Source organism: Echinops telfairi, unplaced genomic scaffold (genome assembly GCF_000313985.2).
Source record: "Echinops telfairi isolate 266 unplaced genomic scaffold, ASM31398v2 ScPeMD7_7457;HRSCAF=8495, whole genome shotgun sequence".
NCBI classification, from domain to species: domain Eukaryota; kingdom Metazoa; phylum Chordata; class Mammalia; order Afrosoricida; family Tenrecidae; genus Echinops; species Echinops telfairi.
Genome location: NW_022111357.1, coordinates 42,681,373 through 42,686,745, shown reverse-complemented (window position 1 = coordinate 42,686,745; position 5,373 = coordinate 42,681,373).

Genomic DNA, 5,373 nt, shown 5'->3' with positions numbered 1-5,373 from the left:
CCCCTCGGGGCATCTACTGCTTCTGGAAGAAGCAGCTGGAAGATGGAGAAGCTTTAAATCACCGGATGCCAGAAAATGGATTAAGATGATCCTCTATTACAAGCATCCCTCTCTGCTGGCTAGAAATAAACATAAATCTTCTCCGGAGGAGGAAACATCATGCTTAGCCTCGGATGATTTTGACTTATTTAAAATATCCTTCTTTTAATATCTATAATGGCCGGCGGCCACCCCTGGTCTGTGAGCTGGTTGTCCTGTGGTGGCTCGTGCATTGCTGCGATGCTCAGGACGCCGCCACTTAAACGTTCGCTGAACACCATCCAGCAACAGCTGCAGCCGCGCCTCCACAGGGAGTAGCCAGCAGTCCGGGCCGGATTCAGAATTTCTGGCAATCCCAGTCAATATTCCAACGTAGCCACTAAAAAACGTTATCTTCAGCCACATTTTACTTACGTGTGATATCGACGATATTGCTGGGTAATTTCCCCCATTCTTCTGGGCCACCTCTTTTTGAGATGAGCACAAAAACCTCTTCCAGTCCCTTGGCCAGGTAGTCACCTTTCAAATTTTCTGATGTAGATGAGGGAGTGTTTCCAGTCCAGGTATCGGCTTTCTGAAACAATTCATTGGGTATTCCATCAATTCCTGGAGCCTCGCTTTTCCCCTGTGGTTTGAGCACATCTTCCTTCAGGACCATTGGTTCGTCATGAGCTGCTACCTCTTGGAGGGGTTGAATACCAACCAATTCTTTGTGGCTCGGTGACTCGGTGTATTTCTTCCATCTCCTTTGGATGCTCCCCTTTTCCTTCAATATTCCATCGACTCCTTCAAGATTGCAACTCCAGGCTTGACTTTTTCTTTAGATCTTTCCACTTGAAACATGCCGAGCGTGTCCTTCCTTGTCGGCTGCCGAACTCTGGGTCTGTGTTCAGTTCATTGTCCTGCTTCACTTTGTCTTCCTGAGCGGTCCTGGGGAAGCTCCTGTTCAGCTCGTTGACTTCGCTGTTGCTTACTTTGCTGGAGTGACTCACGTATGTCAAGAGCGGGTTTCAGGGTCTCCTCCACTTGGACCTCTTTTCCCCCTTTCCGGTCTCGTTAATGACGTTTTGCTTTCTGCAGAGAGCATGTTCTCCATACCACCCCCAAAGTTATCTGGTCTTTGGTCATTAGTTGTTCCAAAAAGCCAAACGCACTGCCAAGGTGTCAGTTCTGATCCAAGTGACTCTATGGGAGTTGAACTCACTGTTGCTGTTGGTTTCGGAGACGGTAGATCTGGCCAGGAGTAGAAGGCCTTGTCTTGCCCACTCAGATGGGCGGGTAGTTCTGACCTGCTGGCCTGGCAGTCAGCAGGGCAACCCGTAACCCACTACACCACCAGGGCTCTTTCTTTAGGTGTTGTTCCAGGCGCTGCTAAGCTGGTTCGGACCCCATATACTTCCAACGGAACACTGCCCCATCCTATACCATCAGCATAATTGTCGCTGGGTTTGAGCTCATTGTTGCAGTCCATCTCACTGCAGGTCTTCCTCCAGGCCCTCTACTTTCCCAACCATGATGGCCTTTTCCAGGGACCGGTCCCCCTGGACAACAGGTCCAAAGTATGTGAGGTGAAGTCTTGCCATTCTTGCTTCTCAGGAACATTCTGAGATGTGTTTATTTTTCTGGCCGTGCACAGGATGTTCCATATTCTTTAACAACACCGTAATTTTTCCTTCACTCTCCCTTCCCATGGTCCAGCTTCGCCCTGCATACGAAGCGGTGGCAATACCCTGACTTTGGTCTGGCCCCTTAGTCCTCAGAAGGACCTCTTTGCTCCTCAACACTTTTGCAGCCTTGCAATTTTGGCCCCAGGCAACAGGCTGTTTACTTTTTTGGACTGCAAGTCTCCTGGACATTGATTGTGGATCCAAGTACGAGGAACTCTTTGACAACTTCCGTCTGTTCTCCGTTTGTCATGATGTGTACCGGTCCCCTGTGAGGAGTAAACAAAAAAGATCCTAGGTGTGATCCACGCAAACATCCATCTTGATCTTCCAAAGTAAGTGCTTCCACCCCTCTGCTCTCAGCAAATAGGTTTGTGCCGTCTGCATCGGACAGGTTGTTAAGGGACCTTCCTCCAATCCTGAAGCCCCGCCCTTCCTGTAGTTCAGCTCCCCCAATGACTTGCTGGACATGCAGATTGAGTAAGCCACCTGCCCGCTCTGATTTGAAACCGCGCTCTAGCCCCGTGCGCTGCTCAAAGGACTGCGTCTCTGTAAGAGAAGGCCTCCGAGACTGGGGGGGAAATGTCGTCGTCTTTGGAGTCCATCTTCCCACAAACGGTTTGAAATCCCTCCCTTTAGATTTCGCGTGAACACAATGAAGTGTTCTTAAATCCTCATTCTCCAAAGGGTTCCCATACACGTAACTTATCACTCCTTAGCGTCCATCCAGTCGACCTCCCTGGCAGAGGCAATAAAACACAGGTCAATACAGCTAACAGCAGTCGAGAAATCGAGCCGCCTATTGCATTTGGGCAAATCTATCGCAAAAAACCTTCCCTCTTTTAAAGGTTAAAGAGTGAAGATGCCACCGTGGAGGCTAACGCGTGCCTGACTGACGCGATGGCATTTTGGATAGCCTCATTTGCATGTGACAGTGAAGAGAAATTGATGCCTTTCGATCATGGCGTTGGTGAGAGCGTTGACTTTGCCAGGCTCTGCTGGAAAGAGCGAGCGTGTCTTGGAAGAAGTGCAGACTGAACGCTCTCTAGAGTCACGGATGGTGAGACCTTGTCTCACATCCTTCGGACATGGTACCGGGAGGGACCCGGGTGTGGAGCAGGTCAGCCTGCCCGGTGAAGTCGAAGGGCACCGAAAAAGGGGACCCTTTTGCAGGAGCTGGATTGACCAGGGGTTGAGGCATAGCAGCGGCAGCGAGGCTGGCACAGGCCTGGGCAGTGTTTTGTTCATTGGTTTACAAGGTTGTTATGAGTTGGACCCGACTCAAGGGCACCTAAAGATGACGACAACCACAACCACAGCAACCACAACCATAACATCCTTCCGGCATGCTCTGACCCAACTGCACCTAAACACAACAACAATAGCAGCAGCAGCAACTACACACATCCTCCTGGTGGGCTCTGCTTTCAGCCAGCACCCGTCTGACAGCCACCCAGGGGTGTTCTTTTCTTCCCATCCTCTGCTGAATGCAGCCTGACTTTCGGGCAGGCCCCTCCCTAGATGGATGCACCTTTTTTCTGAATTATTTCCCGGTAACACTTCGAGCGTGCTACTCACGGTGTGGCTCGGTCATGTCTGTCTGGACTCTGCTGGATCACCTCTCTTGGGAAGAGGCACACACATGCGCCGGTCCCAGCTTGCTGGCCCAGGGGGCTGTCTTCCACAGTCCTTTGCTTAGACGAGAGAAACTTCCAGTTGGTAGAATCTGTTGGCTGAAACATCTCAACCGGCATTCCATCCATTCCTGGATCCTTGTTCTTGGTCTCCCATGCCGTCAGTGCAGCTGGAACTTTCCCTTCAATCCCGTGCTATTTCCTGACATGGTTAAATGTCAGCCTGCTCTTGCCGGTGCGGCGTGGTGCCTCGCTCTCCTGTTCTTTCTTGGCATTCCTGTGCCGTTCCACAGTTTCTCCAGGGAATCCTTCGGTATTGCCATTTGAGGCTTACAGCTTTCTCTTTAGTTCCTTCAGCTTGAGAAACACCCAACCTGTTCTTCCCCACCAGGCATCTAACTGCCGGTCTTTGTGCATTTTGACATAATGCTCTGTCTTGTGGATGAATTTTACCAGAAATTCTTGACCAAGTGAAAAGACAAAATATGTCGGTGCAGTTCTTTCACTTCATCCTTTCTTTTTTCATGTTAGTTACTCGGTGTCTAAGAGCAGGTTTCTGAAATCCATGGTGGTCCTTTCGACAGCCCTGTCTGTTTACTGGCCTCTTCGATGGTCTTCCTGTGGGCTGTCCTGGACGCCATCTCATCCCGTGTCCGATGTGGGGCCCTCATCAAATCTCTCCTGGAATTGATCTCTAACATCAGATGAGAGTCACTCCATGCTGTATTTTGCCTTTCGGGGAATGGCTTTAATTTTCTTCAGCTCCAGTGTGGACTTCAACGGGTGGTCTGCACAGCGGCTGGTCCTGGTCTTGCTCCGGTGGATGGTATTGGACTTGGTCCTTGTCCCTTTCTGCAGATGTAGTCATTTTGATCCCTGTGTCCCATTGGGGGAGGGCCACACGCATACCCACTTTTTTTGTTGTTGGAAAGGGTATTTGCTGTGAATACGCAGTGCGTCTACCACGATTTCCAGCGTCACAGCTATCAGCAAGCGTGTGGTTTCCAATGACCGCTTTTGCTTCTTTGACCCCAGTGCTCACATGCCAATCGCTAGCCATTGTCAAGAGACTGCAATTGCATTTTTGGTCCGTTTCCGAGGGTGGACATTGGTAGAATGCTGCAGTGTCTCCATCTTTGGCAGGGTAGTCAGTGCCTAACTCTGAATACCAGTTGTATTGACGGTCTTCCTTTAGGTGACGACTGTGACCCGGCCATGGACCGCGTGATGCTCCAGGGCAGCTCTCGAAACGTTCTTTCTGACGCTGAACGCAATGCGATTCCTTTCAGTAGGTCTTTCTTCGCACGGTAGACCATTTGATGGCCCGATTCCCAATGACCAATGCCTGTGCATTCCAGCTCTCGAATCAAGAAGGATATCAATCTCGATGCGGCCCATTCCATTTGTTTTACGACCGACTTCCAAATTTTCCAGATTCATAGTCTGTGCGCTCCACCTGCTCGTTATGAATGATGGCTGTGGCTGCTGCTTTTCATCTTGAGCTGCGCCCCCTGGGCAAACAAAGGGCCCATCTGTATCCTGAAGGGTACGCCGCCTTGAGGAGGCAGCCCTGGCCCAGTTGTTCTTTAAATCCCTTGCAACCTGAGAGGCTGGCCTTCGGGCACCTCGTGCCGCAGTCTTCTGCGGCTGCGCCCGGTTTCACTGGCCACGTTTCCCAGAATTTGACGGTCGGGTCCCTGTTCCTCGTCTGTCTTAGTCTGGACACATTGTTACAGTCTGCCATGGAAACACAAAGGTGTGGAAATGGGCACATCCATTCACCGGAGACGCAGTGATGGGCAGCCCCTAGACATCACCGTACACCTTCCATGAATGGAAACTTGGGACCCCAGTCTCATGGGACCGCTCAGTCAGCCTGTCAACACAGTCCACCCAGATCATCGCCCGCAATTTAGAGGAGTGAGTCGTGTCTGAGGTCTTACAAGCTCACGAGTGGCCATCTAAGACATGACATGGGCTCTTGACTCCCTGGAGCAAAATAGTAAGACGATCATGCAAAGCTCAGAGAAGAAACT